Here is an 18,027-nt window from a genome sequence, read left to right as displayed (position 1 = left end):
CCAAGAAAATGCCAGGGAGTAGAGTTAAGTTGCATGAACCAATTAGGCGGTATCAGATAAGGGTGTTTTTGAAGTTGATATAATAAGTGGGGCAGGGAGACCATCTTGAAAATGGCAGACCTACCAAATAGAGAAAGTGGCAAATGTGACCAGGAGCAAGCCTGCTCCTTAATTTGCACCCACACTGGGGCTAGGTTTCTTTCCCAGGATAGAGGCTGCGAGGTAGCCAGAAAGACCCCCAGATATTTAAAGCCATCCCGCACCACTGTCAACTCCTGACCAAGGGCTGTGAGGGCCTGCATTACGCATGGGCCACAGGTAAGACTTACGGGGGTTAATATATAGACCAGATGTGTCGCCAAAGGTATGCATGATCCTGAGGAGTCTGGCACCGATCGGTCAGGTCGCGTAAGGAAGAATAGTACGCCGTCTGCATATAAAGCTATTCGGTTGAACGTCGCCCCAGGCCACACAAACCCACAGGTCTGTGCATCTATCCGCACCCAAGTCACAAGAGGCTCCATAGCGAGCACGAAGAGATATAGAGAGAGGGGGCAGCCCTGATGGATGCCATGCCCAATTGAAAACGTCTGTGAGACAGTGTCCGCCACACGATGGAGGCAGTGATATTAGTAAAGAGAAGTTGGATATACTTCAGGAGAGGAGGGCATTGTGCGCGCGTCGGATATTATGTTGTGTGGCGCGGCGCGGCATAACACCAGCCTGGTCTGACTGGACCAGATCGGAAATGTGCGGGACTATGCGATTAGCTATGATCTTGGCAAGTAGCTTAGCCTCCACGTTCAGGAGGGATATCGGGCGATACGAAGAGTGAAGTTCAGGAGGCCGGCCCGGCTTTAGGAATACCACTATCTCAGCGTGACGCCAATTCACTGGAAGAGACTGGTCATCTAGAGCGGCATGGAGTGCAGAAAGATAGGAAGTGGTGAGTATAGACTGATGCTTCTTATGGAATTCTCATGGAAAGCCATGTGGGCTGGGCGCCTTGCCCGGACGCATCTTAACAGCTCCACCTGAATCTCCTCAGTAGTGATTGGGGCATCTAGGGCATCTCGTACAAGGTCTGTGAGGGGGAGTGGAGGCAAGTTATCAATAAACTTTGGGACTAGCCTTGGCGATATGGTCTCTCAGGGGGCTTATGCGGAGGCATAAAAGTCCGTGAAGCTTGCTGCTATTTGTAGGGGGTCAGTAAGAATTCTCCCATCGGGATCGCGCAGGGTCGGGATGGAGATGGGACAGAGAGCTCTTTGACCCAGACGCTATAGTAAGGTGCTTGATTTGTCACCTCACTGGTATGGGCAGCCATCCAGGCCACCCGAGCCTCATCTAACAGCTCACTGGCGTAAACCTGTTGATTATGAAGTAATTGTCTACGTGAGTCGTGCCCGTTCGCATCTATAGCTGTGCGTTCTGCGACCAGTAGCTGGGCTTCCAGCTGTATTAATTTTTCCCAACGCATCTTGCGCTGCACCGTGCAGTATGCAATATCTACACACCGAAGTGTAGGCTTCATAGCCTCCCACTCAACAGTAGGCGATCCAACTGAACCAGTATTTTACGAGAAATATTCTGTGAGAATGTTGTGCATATGTGACCTATATTTATCATCTTGTAAGAGACACAGTGATAGGCGCCAGCGGAAGGGGGGCGTTTTGTGTCCAGTCACAGGTCTAATTTCAGTGGGGAGTTATCCGATAGGGGCAGTATTTCGACCACCTCGAGTCTATGCATGTGCGCAGCTGACAAGAAGACATAATCTATGCGGGAGAAGGACCCATGGACGCTAGAGAAATAAGTGTAACCCTGTTCAGTGGGATGGGGTTGTCTCCAAGTGTCCATCCAATCCAATCCCTGCACCATGGACCCCAATTTTGACTCATGGGGCTTGACTGTATTCCCTGCACTGCGCCACCTATCAATAGAAGGACATATTGTGTCATTCCAATCACCCCGACTAGGGTCAACCTCGGGGAATTTCAACCCACAGCCTTATCCAACTTTCCATTAGCTTTCATGTGCGGGCGAAGGGACGTTTCTAGACCCCAGGACAAGCGACTGGACAATACATCTAGCCCGTAGCAATGACAAATCTACCCTGGGGATCAGTCCATGTTTTCTCATGTACAAAGGGGATAATGCGGTGGATCAATATTGCTACCCCTCGTGATTCTCTAGTGAATCCAGAATGGAAGGCCTGTACAAAACCAAACAGCGTTAGGCATGGAAGTCTGTTCCCAAGCGGGTGCATTTCTTGTAATAATAGAATATCTGCACCATAATGTTTGGCTTAGCGTAGGATAGCTCCTCTTTTAACCTTATCCAGTAGACCTCGGACATTCCAGCTGACCACCAGGAGGCGTCTTTCTTCCAACCTAGGCATGAAAGAAGTGGGGTTGTGTCCTTGTTAGCGCCGGGTAGGACAACGTAATCTATGTTTGAAAAAATAAGAACCCGGTCACTTTTTAATTCTGCCCGTATTTTATTTTGTTTGAGCAGATTTTTTGCACCCTACGGTTGTTAATCCGTGGGTGTTGTAATTGTTTTTTTTTTGGAATAGTACAAATTATATCACTTTGATCAACCTCTCTAATGGTCTGAGGATTAACTTTGTCGTATAGAAACAGGGGTTCACTATGTACAAATTATACAATTAACACCAAACAAGCAATTGGAATACAAATATACATACACATTTTTACATTACAATTTCTACAATACACTTTTCACAACAAAGGTCTAAATTGTACCCTACTAACAGTTTTAGCACCAGACCTACGTAGGTCCCTATCTGGCTTCCCCTAGACGCAGCAGTATCTCAAATTTCAAGGGAAAGCATTAAAAGGTGCAGCCAATGTATTTGCGCCGTCAGCAATGGAGTTTTGATCACTCATTAGGATGAGTGGCAAAGTGAAGTGTCTTTCATGCGGTAAGTCCGGTGGATCTGACGTGTGATTTGTTGCAAGATTTAGAGCAATTCTTGGATAGTGACAGTCTGCGTTCCTCTCTGGGGACCCAGTGCAACCCATGGCCCGGCCCCCCAGATGAAGAATCCGAATCCAGTCTGGGCGGTGTATGCGGCCTGAGCTTAATATTCTCATCTATCCACATGAACGCCTCTTCAGGGGAATCATAGAAGTGTGTCCGCTCTTGGTAGGAGACTCGGAGCCAGGCCGGAAACAACAAGGAGTATTGAATCTTAAGATGATGCAGTTTGGCTTTCCCTCAGTGAAGGACTGCCGTCACTGCTGGACCAGCCTTGTATCGTCCGGGAATATCATCATCTTTTGCGAAGGAAAATTGAGAGGATCCTTAAGTCTAGCTTTTGTTGCAGGATGACGTCCCTGTCTCTAAAGTTTAAAAATCATGCAATCAGGGGTCTAGGACGAGCACCCGGTGGTGGCCTCTGTAGTAGGGCTCGATGGGCACGTTCAATGACGAAGCAGGGGGACATGAGACCGGGGGGGGAGCCGGTCCGCCAGTCATTTAGTCAGGAAGTCTGCCTTGTTGCCGCCTTTGGGGAACCCTACAAAGGAGGTTGTTTCGGCGGGCGCGCCCCTCTGTGACCTCCGCCTGCGTTGCCAGGCCTTTAGTGATGGATTCCAGGGCGTAGACCACCTTCTGAAGTGTCGAGACAGAGTCCTCTACCGTCGATATCCTGGACTCAGCCTCAGTTATGCGCTGTACATCATTGTGCTAGTCCTGCCTGAGAAGCATGACGTCAGAGCTGACGGCCCCAATCTTGGCCTCCGCCGCCTCCAGCAAGTCCCTGGTATGGTTTTTGGCAGCTAATATAGCAGCATTGTCTGGCATAGACGGCAGTGGGCTGCTCGTAATTGGGACTGCGCAGCTGCACCAGCATATTTATCTATGGTACTTTGCCAAGCTGTCGCACCTGGGATCTTATCTTTAGTCATGGTGCCGGAGTATGGCTTTTGTGGTAGGTACCCCCAACGTGGGACCAATGTGTAGGTATGGACCCTGTCAGGATAATAGAACCCCCAAGACCCGGGAAATGTAGGGGGACCACAGATGCAGGGACCACAGCTCCAGACAAGGCGCACTCATTCAATTAGTCTCTTCCCTCAGCCTCTGATAAAGGCAGAGTACATGCACGTTCTGGCAGACAGGGGGCCGAGGCACCACTCTCATGCAGCAATTTGGTCACTCAGCTGGCGGGCCTGTAAAGCACACACACACACACACACACACACGTTGCAGGGTCCGTCTTAGGCGTGGGATCTAGCAGTCCATTGCTGCCCCAGGACCATAGGCTCGGTAGTGCGGGTGCAGGAGTAAGGTGTATTATCCCCAACTCAACTGCAGAACGTCAGTGGACCTTGCCTAGGGGCCCAATCTCACCTATGGCCATTTCACATACCCCTGGCGGGCCGATGCTGTTGGGGCAGGAGTTAGTGCAGTCTCACCGCGACCCGAAATGGCCGCTGAGTCCAACCAGGCCACTCGCGGCAGGGGCCGTCTCGCAGCCGCCCGCCCCGCACCACTAGTGGCGATTATATGGCGTTGCGACACTCGTGCACCTCCAGGGACACGCCGCCACTCCTCATACTTGGGAAAGAATCGCCAGGCCTCAGCCACCCGTATGTATTAGGCTGCAGCCATAAGCATGCAGCACCAGCAGTCTGAAAGCTGAGTGCGCCGCCAATGACAGAGCCACCTTCCTCCTCACAGTATGTGGCACACAGGTTGGGCGGTGGTACGCCGCGGCTCGATGCAGCTGGCGAGTCCCGTCTGGTCCACCAGGCAGTGCGGCCTCAGAGGGTGAAAGGGGGAACACGCAGCCCACCATGGCTGCCGGATCTCGCCTCACTTGCGAGAGGGGGAGGGGTGGCACGCCACAACCCAACAGTGCTGCCAGGTCTCGCCAGTACCCCGGGCTCAGATGTTGCTCACCCGCTGACAATAACCGCCACCGGTGGGCAGCAAGACGACATGGTGAATGGCATCGACCGCAGCATGCCACAGATCCACAGCAACAACCGCATGCAAGGGTGAGGATCGTAAGGCTGTAGTCTCTCCCCGGCATCCGCGTCTCCGGGTGGGGCAGATGGGTCCATCAAGGCATACCGGGGCCTGCCAGGCTCTAAGCGCATTTACCAAAAATTGGACTCCGCATGAGGGCCCAAAAACAGCAGGTTATTGGACGGATTAATGTGGGGCTGCGGGAGCCCGTCGGCTTCAGGCCATCCTAGGTAAAGCATGGACAGCAGGGGCTTGCCCAACAAGCTGGCAACATGCAGGGGTCACCGCCAACCTCTCCCTGCAGGAGTTATTCCCCATTGTGGAAGCATTCCACATTTGGTCCCAAAGGCTGGCTAACAGTTAATTAATTCTATGGTCTACAACCAGGCGGTAGTGGATGCGATCAACACAGGAACATCAAAATGTCCGGCAGTGGTCAATTTGGTGTGGAAACTAGTCGACTGCCAGTTAAGAGCAAACATCGTGCTTAGGGCACTACACATCCCAGGGGTAGACAACTTAATTGCGGATGTCATTTCTCGTTTTCAGTGGGGCAGATTCCGAGAGCTCGTTCCGGACGCGGACCGAGGGAGGACCCTGGTGCCAGAAGAGCATGGGTGGACCCGGGGTAAAGATGATGCTGGACAACGCCCTGGCCCTTAAAACTGAGCACCGATACCATAAATGCTGGGCAACATTTGATGACAAAAGTGGTCACAGGGGGCCAGCTGGCAGGGCAAAAATAGGTCATAAGCTTCATAGAATGGGCATTCTTGACAGGAAAGACTAAATCCTGGGCCACGGCCCACCTTCATGCCGCAGCATACTACACAAAGATGGCAGCGAGGGAGGATCCGACAAGGACTTTCCGATGTAGAATGGCATTGGGAGGCTAGGGTAGATTGCAACAAACGAAGAGGGATAATAGGCGGCCCATTCACTTTGCAGTACTACAGCAAATAATAGGGGCACTGGGTGAAATATGCACCACTGATCTGGAGGCTACAGTCTTTAGGGCAGCGTTCGCGCTGGCATTCTTTGGGGCATACAGGGTCAGCGAGTTATAGACAACCCAGGAGCAGCCTTTATACGCCGGCCCGACATAGAACTAGGGAAGGGACACATGAACATCCTCCTGCGGCAGTTAAAAACGGACCAGGTGTGCAGAGGGAAGTGGACCAGGATCAATTGCATCAGGGACAAGTCATGCTGTCCAATGTGCTTAGTTCGGAGGTACATGCAACCCTGGGAGCACCAATGGGGGCCGCTGCTAACGTATGGGGACGGGTCATACTTGAGCCGGTTCCAATTCATAGCAGTGATGAGGAAGGCGCGAGATAGGGTAAGGCATTCGGTTCCCACTCCTTCCAAATTGGTGCAGTTAACACGGCAGCAGAGCTAGGTTTGGGAACTGACCAGATCAAGGGGATAGGGCGATGGGCATTGGGCATGTTTAAAGGTTACATATGCCCCATAATGTACTGAGTCCGTTTTTCTCCCCCCGCTCTCCACCATTTAGGTCCGGCCGAGCAGCGTAAGAAGGTCTGGATCATAGGTCACTCCTACATAACGCGAGCGCAATGGTGGCCGGCGGCCAGATGCGAGTTCGGCGGAATCTGGCTACGATACACTTAAGTAATCTGGCTGGGGTGAAATGGTACCAACTGCTCCCCGCAGTACGGGAAGCTATGGGGCAAGGTGGCAGACCGGATGCAGTGGTGGCCCACCTAGGAGGAAATGACCTGGCAGCAATAGGAAGGAGGGGCCTCCGGCAGAAAATGCAGGAAGGCCTCACAGCCATGGCAAGGCTGCTGCACCCAGCCAAAGTAATTTTTTCAGAGATAATAGTGCACAGACCATGGAGAGAGGTTTTGGATCTGGGGGCGGTGGAAAAGTCCAGACGTAAATTGAATATCACCATAGAAAAAGTATGTAGGGCCAATAGCTGGGGGTTAGTGTGACATGGTCTCATCAACTTGAGAGTCCTGGGTTATCATCTGTAGGATGTTGTACACCTGACGGGGTGGGGATGGATATGTTCCTGCTAAAAATCGTAGAGGTACTAGAGCAAATGGATTTCTCATAAAGAGGGAAGGAAAGGGAGAGCAAGGGGAGCTTCCTCGGATTGTAAAACCATAGGTAGCGTGGCAGAAGAAACCCAGGAAAGATATACAAAAGAGAGAAAAAATACTAGAGGTAGATGGCAGGCTCACACAGTGTCCTTGGGATGCCTCATGGCAGGGGCACTGAGGGAGCTAAGGATGGCACACAGCCACAGACAGAGTTGATGTGATGCTCCCACAAGGCCCTTGGGATGCCACACGGCGGGGTACTGAGGGAGAGAAATGACAGGACACAGCCTCAGGCAGAGTAGATGAAATGCTCACATAGGGTCCTTGGGATGCCACATGGCAGGGGCCCTGCGGAGCAGGCGAGGGCCCAACAAGGGGTCCAGGGCAAGCGGAACGGCATTCGCAGCCCGGGCAGGTCCTGACGGACACCCACCAAATTCGATAGCAAGTTGAAGCATGGAACCGTAGACACAGAAGCCCGGTTGAATGGGCCCCCCACAAATAGACTGTCTGGAAGCAGATAAGGACAAGAAATGTACAAAGATAATTACAAAGACAATGAAAGTATGCAATAACATGGATGTTTATGAATGACCAATACAATTGTGAAATGTACAACCATGTTGTGTTTGAATAAACTGCAACCTTTTGAGGCACCATAGAACATTGTCAGTGGTGTAATTTCTTTTTTGATAATGACATTTATTACCATTTATAATAAGCAAAACATACAAAGACAGCAACAGCATAAATCATCACAACCCAGGATACTACATAGTGTATACACTGTATCAAAGTCCATTGATAGTAGACAACGGGACACCAAACCTAGGAACAAGGACCCCCAGGGGGCTACCTCGTGGATGTAGTACAACTGAAAAGAAACTTGCACAGTAATCAGAACAACAAGTTTAGCCACTTGCCCCATACCCTTTCAAACTTCTGGGGACATCCCCTGGCCTCGGAGAGGGGTTCCTCTTGGGCCGCGCACCAATCCACCCCTCAACGCCAGATACGCACAGTAGGGGCTTTTGCCTGGGACCAGGCTGCTGCAATGTCTAGTTTAGCCACCGCAATCCCAGTGCCCAAGAAGCGTTTGTCCGCTCTGGAGCAGTCTAGACCATTGAACACTCCCAGGAGGAGACGCAAGGGGTCGTGGGGAACCAACCATCCCAACGTCTGCGTGAGCTCTAACTCAACACCTGCCCAAAACGAAGCAAGAAGAGGACACTGCCAGACCATGTGGTAAAAATAAGCCGGGCATGGTTACACCGTGTACAGGCTGGTGAGGGGCGTAGTTTTGCCCTGTACAGACACGCAGGGGTAAGGTATGCCGTGTGAAGATAATACATTTGGATGAGACGTAGTTTAGAGGAGGTCGTCAGGACTTTAGGAGCCATGAGCGCATTTCGCCAGTCTGCTTCATCTAAGGGACCCAACCAACCTTCCCAGTGAGTGCGCAGTGAGTCTAGGGTCGCAGGGCCATTGTTCTTCAGGGAGTGGTAAATCCGTGAAACCCCCTCTACCCAGGTCCCCCATCATGACTTGGGGCTCTAACGGGCTGTATTCAGGGAGGGAGGTGGCTGGTGGGATGTGTACACTAAGGGCATGTTGGAGCTGCAAATATTTATAGAATTGGGTGGTATGAAGGGAGTGGCGGTGTTGCAGGTCGGAAAAGGTTTTGATGTGATCTCCCACCCAGCCATCTCCTAGGAGTGAAATCCCAATCCAGTCCCACTGCTGAAAACCTTGAAGGGCTGACGCCTCATGGAGCCAGGTGCTGTTCCACAGAGGTGTGTGTTGAGTACGTTTCTTGTCCCAAAGTGTGTAGTGCAGAGCATCAAACTCGCGAAACCAACCAGCCAGAAGATGAAAGTAATATTTTGGAGAATGTATAGAAAGCGGGGGAGGATCATTTTAAAAAGTGCCCCTCTTTTGAGGGGGTTGAGTGGGAGAGACTGCCAGCGTTTGAGATCAGCCTTGGCCTTCGTGACTAGCAAGGTTACCCGGACCCCCAAATATTTGAACGATTGGCGTCATAAGGGGATAGTCGACTGCCAGTCGAAGCAGGCCCTCGACGAATGGAGAGGGACCAGAGTGGACTTCGCCTGATTGAGCCGTAGACCCGAGGCATCTTCAAAGGCACAGGGAACCTCCAGGCAGCGCGGGCCAGAGTTCTCTGGATCTGCTATAAAAAGGAGGACATCATCCGTGTATAGGGCAATTTTGTCAATTTGATGGGGATCCCAAGACCATCCCCAAATTTGGGCGTCGGCACGTATGAGGCCGGCCAGGGGCTCCATCGCGAATAAGAGTGGTGAGAGGGGGCACCCCTGACGGGTGCCTCTTCGGATTGAAAAGGCCTCGGAGAGGGCTCCGTTAGTCAGGACCCGTGCTCTAGGGTTGGAATACAAGACTCAGATCGTCTAAAAAGGGGTCCGAAGCCCATCATGGTGAGAACTTCATCCAGATAGCTCCAATCAACTGTGTCGAAGGCCTTCTCGAAGTCGACGAGAAGCAGCGCCAGGTACAGGGTGAGGAGGGGGCGGTGGGCAAGGGCGAGTAGGAGGCATCGTAGGCAATGTCGGTTACCATGAGCAGGCATGAAGCCACACTGGTCTTGGTGGACCAACCCATGCAACAGGGGATGGAGGCACTGAGCCAAAGCAGTGGCAAATATTTTCATCTCGGTGTTGATGAGAGAAATCGGGCCATAGTCCAAGCAGGAGAGGGAGGGCGGTTGGGTCTTTGGAATGACCACAATGGTAGCCTTATCGTTCTCTGAGGGAAAGGAGCCATTCTCTATCACATGTCAGAAGAGGTCAACTAAGTGATGGACTGGTACATCGCGGTATGTCGCGTAGTATTTTTGCGGAAAGCCGTCCGGTCCTGGTGTCTTGCCAGAGTGCAGCAGGGAGATGGCTCCCTGTACCTCCTTGGGAATAAAGGGAAGTTCAAGGTAGGTAGACTCTTCCTGGGGAATGCAGGGGAGCAGAACCTCTGCCCGTTCCAGCAGTGCCGTAAGAGAAGTCCCAGGGGTCCAGGCTGAGTAGAGCTGGGCATGGTAACCTGCGAAGGCTTGGGCAATAGCCTGCGAGGCACAGTGATGGGTACCGGCAGCATCGCTGACTTCACCCATAATACGCTTAGCCTTGGGATAGGAGACCAGGTTATGGAGCAACTTTCCATTTTTGTCGCCCCATCCATAAACGAGGGCCACAGAAGAGTGCCACAACATCTTAGCTGAGTCTAGGGAGACCTGGCGGATCTCCTCCCAGAACATCGCGAGCTGCCTAGTGGAGTGAATATCATCCGCCGCACCCGGGTTTGATTTTAGTCGTGTGGCCTGGGCCTCAAGCTGAGTCAGATGAGCAGTCTGTGCTGCCTGTTTCGTGTGAACTAGACTCCTAGCCACTCCACTTAGGGTGGCCTTACTGGCCTCCTACAGTGTACCAGATGAAGGGACCGAACCTTTATTATTCAGGAAGTATTGTTCCAGTTCCACTGCGAGGGTGTCCCTTATCTCCACATCCGGTAAAAACCATGCATTCAATTGCCAGAAATACGCATCCCCCCAGAGGCATGTCCTGAATGGAGAGAGACCGGGGAGTGGTCCGAGATTCCATGGGGGAGAATAGAGACGCCAGCAACCAGTTGACTATCAATCAGTGGCTGGCAACAGGAGCACATCAATGCGGGAGTGAGTGTTGTGGGCCGCGGAAGTGTAAGTGTATTGTTTCCGGTGGAGATTCCATATCCTCCAGGCTTCGCATAGGTCCAGGGTGGTTGCCCAATCTGAGAGTCGTTTGGCCGAGGTGAGGCGCGAGGAGGAGGGGTCACCCGTCGTATCGAGGGATGGCTTTATAACCGCGTTTTGTCACCCCCAATTATTGTCTGACCCAAAGGGAAAGTGGAGATAACCTATGTGAGGTGCTGAAGAGTAGAGGGTAGTGTGGCTGGAGGGATGTATGTGGATAGTAGGTTGAGGTTCTGTCCTTCAAGCTTACTAGTCAAGGCCACATAACGGCCCAGCATGTCAGTCTGCACATGTACTGGGGTGAAGGGGAGACCTCGAGTCAGTATGGCCACCCCCGGAATCCCAGTGTGAAACCGGAATGCCAGACCCTATCGAACCCGAAGCGGGTGAGAAATGAACAGTGGGTACCCAGAAGGTGCATCTCTTGAAGGAAAAGGAGGTCTGGCCCCTGGCGTTGAGCACTCAGAAGGACTGCTGCATGCTTGATACAATCCTCACAACTAGGGTATGGGGATGTGTTCTGTGCGTAGTGTTAGACCCCTTGTCGATGGTGGAGGAGCTGTCATGAAGAACAAAACCCAGTGGCTCAAACGAAGCCAAAAGAAAAAGGGTACAGAGGACAATGGCCTTCCCTCCCAAACACCCCCCAAAACCCCCACCCTATACTTCCGGAAACTAAGCATCTGTTGCCCTGAAAAGAAAAAGATTATCAGTAACTAGAACAATGAGCTAATCTAAAACGATTAGCCGGGCAGTTGGTGGCTGTGATGGACCCCTCCATGCAGACGGATTTCTTCATGTCATCAGCGTGTGGAAAAATGAAAGAAAGAGCAAAAAGTTCAGCCTCAAAACAGGTGTCCCGGGCCTCCATTATCCGGTTGCTGTGTCATCTCCAGACCCCGGGACCTCAGGACTTCTAGAGAGGTCAGAGTCTGCGAGTACAGGGCGTAGTGTCTCAGATGGGCCAGTACCGTGGCTCAAGTCAATCAGTGAGTTAGTACGGCTGGGGCCGACAGGCGCCCCAGAGACCCCAGAGGAAACCAGCAGTTGGGACCTAACATCAGGTGAGCATGAAGGCCCCTTCCTCTAGTCTCCCCTCCTACGGGAGCGGTTGGGCCTTCGTTGTGGTTTGGGAGAAGATGAGTGTGACCGTGGAGATCGCGATGAAGCAGTCGCGGGGGAGGGGGAGGGGGGGGGGGGTTCACAATGGTTGCTCCTCCGTGAGCCAAGTCCAGGCTGCCTGTGGAGTGTCAAAGATTGTTTTACTCTGGAAAACAACACAGAGACGGGCCGGAGAGACAAGGCTGTACTTCAGACCCAGATTGCAGAGTTTTTGTTTGACCTCGGCGTATGTGCGGCGTTGGGCCTGCACTTCCTTTGTATAGTCCGGGAAGTCCATTATCGTGCTATTCTGATATTTTAAGGGGCCATGAGGTCGCTCCTCCCGAAGGACTGCGTCCCTATCCCGGAAGTTGAGAATCCGGATTAGGAGAAGACGGGACGGTGCCACCAGGATAAGGCCTAGGTGCCATGGAGCGATGGGCGCGTTAGACTGCGAACCACATCGAGAGAGCGTCCTTGGGTATCCATGACGAAGGTGTCCGCCTGCCCCTGCTCGACTACCTCTGGAATCCTATGAGGCGCAGGTTGTTACGCCAGGAGCGGTTTTCCGCATCTTCAGCCCTTCGATGGAGTTCCGAGGTTTGAGTCTTTAGGCGGGCCTCCTGGGTTTTCAGCTGTCCCTACTCGTCCTCAGCCAAGGAGATGTGCAATCTCGGCCTCTGAAATTCTCGCTGTGGCGTTGCGCAGGTCTTGGCAGTTGAAGGGCCACATCCACCGCACCTCAGCAATCTTTCCTTCCACCGAGGCCTGAGAGGTACTGATGGCCTGTAGGATGGTCGAGAGGTAACCGCCAGCGAGGGGAGGGCCACCTCAGGCACCACCCGCCAGGCTCCGGTCTGCGGTAGTGTATTGGTCCATTTTGGTTTGGGTCTGTGGGGCGGGTGTGTTCGGGGCGCGATCATGAGCCATCTCGACTGCGAAGCGTCTCAGGCTAATGAAACCCAAGCCAGAGGAATCCGACACCCAGACTGTCAATGCTCAGACTCCACCCAGGCACCAGTCCTCAACACCAGATGACCCGCTAGGGCAGCGCGGGGGGCAATGTCACTCCACCGCCCGAAACGGTGACCGAAACCAGGAGGGGAATTGCCGATCAACAGAGTCGGGCCAGGGTTTGCCGGAACCTTGAAGGCCGCGGAGGCACGGCAGAGTGAGTGGGAGGGCGTTGCCGGGAGATCCCCGCCGTTCAATATGCGTGGCTGCCAACACCACCAACCCACTGGCACCCCAAGGCCTGGAACTTTGGCCATCAAGTCAGCAGTCTTGCACCTCCCCCGGATGTCCGCAGGCACCGCCGCTATGCTCATTGAGGTAGTGCCAAAGCACGTGCAGGGGTGGGTGGTGCAGGGGCCCTCCAGAGGCACCGATGGAGGAGGGGACCAGGGACAGATTAGCAGCACTGGAAATCCACCCCCCCAGTCGTCGGTAGACAGTGCACCCACCTCCTTATAGCCTCACGGAGTCTCAATGGCAGCTGGGCAACAGGAGGCCAGCGTACGCCTTCAGCTCCAGTCCAGGCCAATCCTCTCCGGGAGCCCAGCTGCTGAAGATGGGGAGATGGTCCCCGGCAGTGATTCAGCGGGCCTCCGGTTATCAATGAGGTATGGGACACCCCTGTAGTCCCGCAGCAGCAGTCGTCAGGCCCCAAGGGGCATCACGGAGGTCAGAGGCAGAGTGGAGCAGCCAGCAGCAACCCCTGGTGGTGCGGCCGAAACGGCAGCCTGAGCAGCCGCAAGGCCGGGTCAGCCAGGGAGGGAGTCCCAGAAAGGCTCTGCTCACCAATAGGGCGTCAGGGAGGAGTCGCGACCACACCGGGGTGTCGGGAGCACCCGGGATCCCAGGGCCCAGGCGGCAGCCGCAGGAAAAAGGGAGCTCAAGCAGCCGTGATCCGCCACCCGACCTGGTGGCCGATATGCTTCTCGGCGGCCACAGCCCCTAACGCCTCCCTCCGGTGCCAAGCCGAGAGTCAGCAGACAGCAAGTCCGGCCTGGCGAAGGAAGGGCCTCCTCACCGGACACGCCAGAGGCAGGTCACAGATGGGGCGGTGGCCCATGCCGATCATCAAGGCCCGCAAGTCGCAGGAGGCCAGAAGACAGACCGGGCTTCGGGCGTGGAAAGGGCTTTAGGGCGCCTCTGTCGCCATCTTGCAGGGAAGGTGCGCCCGCCGCCGAGGTGGGAGAAACAGCCTCCAGAGCAGGCAGAGTGGCAGCAAACCTCTCCTCGGGCAGGGCTGGACAGGACGGAGACCTCAGCAGCCGGTGGGAGGGTATGTAGTGGGCTGATGGCGGTGGATTGTTGCACGGATGACGGAGGGGTCCGGAGCACTCTTAGAGTGCAACTGCCATCTTGACGCGCTAGGCTACACCCCGTCAGTGGTGTAATTTAAAGGTAAAAGGATGCATTTAAAGTTGAGGTAAGGGGAGGAGGACTCACCCCCTGGGAGGGGTTTGAGCACTTGCTGCTTCTGAAGAGTCAGTAGGGCTTGGAATATGATTCATGCGTGCCTCGCAAGGGCCGGTAAAGCATGTGAAATAAAGTCAATTGTAATTAATGTTTTTTCCGATAAGTGGTGGCTCGCATCAGCTGAATGTAAGACTCACAACAGACACTTAAATGGTGGGAGAAAGCGGCAGAAAAAAGATCTGTTGGTCACCATAGTCACACCATCACACAACACACCCACCCTCAACCAAGACATCCCCCATTGCACCAACTCACAATAGCACATAGAAAACAGCCCACAGTACATCATAGCATGCATACTGTCACACTAATGGATGCTCACGCACTACAGTTCATCACACACACAGGGCCAGCTTTAGGATGGTGTGACCAGTGCTGCTGCACTGGGTACTGACCTGGGGAGGGAGGAGGGGGGGGCACTGACCTCAGAGAAGGTGCTGTGTTTAGCAATAACTTATCATTTAAAAGCACCAGCTGCAGATTTCAGGCAGCGATAAAAATGTCAAGATAACTCTTATGATTAATGATCTTGCAAGAGAGAGATCAGAGTTTTGTCTAGTGCCAGTTTTGACTCTTATACGCAGATGATGCGGTCCTTATGGGCGGCACCCCGAAAGCACTGCGCACTTTAATAACGGCCTTTGTCTCTTATATGGCGGACCTTGGGCTAAGTACCAATTTTAATAAATCGTATATAATGTCGTGCGGGCCTAAAAGATATAACATCCAGCGCATCGTTTCTGGGAACGATGCCCTAAACAGTACTTGCACTTTTCCTTATCTAGGCTTGATGTTTTCCAACACATGTTCCTGGCAGCCCCATGCGGTTCATGGGAGGAACAAACTGGGTAAGGCAATTAATTCCATAATCAGCCTTCAGCAACCTAAACGTGCTGAGGTAGTAAGCCCGCTACTGCAAATCTACAGAACTCAATGCCTACCAACGGCAACTTATGGTGCAGAGTTATGGGGGTACTCTAATAGCACCAATATTCAGATTGAAGAGAATAGATTTTGCAGGAAGATTTTGGGGGCTTCTATCTCAGCACCCACTTACATTTGTCATAGGGAGCTGAATCTTTTTTATGTGGAGGATTTCATCAGGTCAAGACCAGCATTATTCTGGCTAAACATATGGCGGAACCCTGCCGCTTCTTTGACCCAAGAAATAATCCTTTTTTAAAGAAAAGTTTCATCATCTTAGTATTAAAACATTTCTGTATCTATCTTAAGTTCAGAAAGACAGGGTACAGACGCTTGGAAGGATTATATAAATAAGTTTGGCCCTAGCGATGTCACTCAGGAGGTATGTAGAGCCATATCTCCAATATAAAGTGTTATGACTGATCAGGTGATTAAAATATGACTGGTTCCCATCTGGGTCCAGTTGTGTTTTAAGGTTTACAGATCGAGTTGTTTGTTGAATGTGGCTTGAGAGTTAATGTGAGCTTTTGAATGATATTTGGGGTGGCGGGTGCCCGATGGGACCCCTTATGACACAGTTATGGATGTAAATATGGTGGAACATTGTGGTTGACACGGTGAGGCAACTGTGGAACTGTGTCGGGTGCAATGTATCCAATATGAATAGTAGGGAACAATACCAGTCTTATTTACTATAACGTTGATTGTAATGTTTTCTGATTATATTGTGTGCTGACAATTTAGTGTAATTTATTGCAATGTCTTTACGATGTCTCATGAGGACAACATATTTACATGTACTTGTATTTTTTTATTAATATTTTTTAGACAATTCTGGTTCTTTTAATGTTGCGACAGAAATTAAGAGACAACTGAAATTCTTTTGTCCCTGAAAAAGGTGGTGCATATCAGGCAGCACACCGAAACGCGTTGACGCCAGTGTTTTCAATTAAATTCGAGGGACTATTGTGCTGAGTATCTCTGATTTCTGCCTGATTTTGTGAATAGATCTCAAAGAATTAATAATTTGGATGTTTTCGATATGATTCACCTGATATTGTCTCTTCTTTTGTAACTTGTTTTTATAAAGAGTATAGATTGTGGATGTCATTCTCATGATCATGTTTTTAACCTTTTTCCAATAACAATTACATTTGTATATTTTTTTATATATTTGTAAGTTCCTTTTGTAGTCAGTTTATCTTGATAACTGTGGGGGTTCTGTATTATGGTGCCAGCACGAATGAGATATCGAATGGTCTGTATGAAGGTGACTGTGAGTCAGATTGACCCAAGGAAATTTTTCCTTTACACTGGTAGTGTTGACACCCTGTCCCCTGGACATTTGGGCCTCTCCCTCTAATTTTGAGCTACTATGGCTCTGCGCCCTGACCCACGTATAACCCTTTCTGAAGTTGACTCTCATGGTAGCAGGGCTTCTTAAAGAGGTAGAGTAGATGCAAGCATTCAGACATTAGCAGCCAAGCGACAGACACAAAAGATAAATGTCCAGCCCAATGCTTATCTATTAAGTAAAAGAAAGGTGTAATGTCTTACTTTCTTGTTTAACATGCTAATGTTATTCTTTGACTTCTTGTAGAATGTAGAATCCTCTTGTTGCTATGATGGGCTGTGCTTCTGGTCATTAGACAGTTGCCTGCCCTAGGAGTTGGATGGGGTCTCTGTCACTAGGAACTTAATAAAGACTTAATCTCCACCAACCCTGTCTACTTGGATTTATATCAAGATTGATTTTACATTTGGCGACGATGGAGAACTAAAGGGACTGCCCGAACAGAGACCTCAACAGGTATTTGCTGTTATTTAATGTTGTTTGCAGCCATACTTTAATGATATTTTCTTTTATCTGTAACTAATCAGTATTTTTCCATCACCTTCTTAGCTTTATTTAATACACTATGTAGAATGTGCCAGCACCCCCATTTTTCTTGTCAGCTCCAGGGGATCCAGCTCTTCCATGGTTAAAATGGAAGAAAGTACGTGGAGAAGCGTGGCTCAGTGGTTAGAGGCGGCAGACCCGGAAGCTGAGATCGACCGTGGACCAGGGTTCAATTCCCCGCCTCGGCGGGTCTCGGGCTCAAAAAAATCCACGGACTCCACAATTCTCGCTCTGGTGCCTACTCAACTCACGGGGTCACACTCTGCGACTCTGGGCAATAGCTTGCTTAATCTCCACTACCACCCCTCGCGGCGGGATGCCTGGCTTTCACCTTGTGGACACCCTGCCGGGGTTTCTCACAGGGGAATACCAGGACGGGTTCCCTAAGCAAGCGTCGGGACGCTCACGGGCAGCCGTGCACTTTACAAATCCAGCACATTTACATTACATTTACATTTACACACTATGCAAGAGTCTGTGGCACTTCCCTCCGTGCTGAAAAGAAGACTTCTTTGTTAATGCACTGTTTAGGAACAGAGGGGGAGGAAGTCTTTGTGCATCTTCCTGACCTCTCTGATACTGATGCTGCAAACGAATTTGAAATTGCTGTGAAAAAAATTAGACTTGCACCACCTCCAAAAATAAGCACGGTCCTGGAGAGGTACCATTTTGGCAGAAGGATGCAGCGGCAGGATGAATCTGAGGAAAAATATATCACGAAGTTACGTAAACTTGCTGCCACATGCAACTTTGCAGCGTCTCTAGATGAACGTTTAAGGGACCAATTT

Source organism: Lissotriton helveticus, chromosome 5_1, assembly GCF_964261635.1.
Source record: "Lissotriton helveticus chromosome 5_1, aLisHel1.1, whole genome shotgun sequence".
In the NCBI taxonomy this organism is placed as follows: domain Eukaryota; kingdom Metazoa; phylum Chordata; class Amphibia; order Caudata; family Salamandridae; genus Lissotriton; species Lissotriton helveticus.
The sequence above is the reverse complement of the archived record's forward strand: the minus strand, read 5'-3'. Positions refer to the sequence as shown.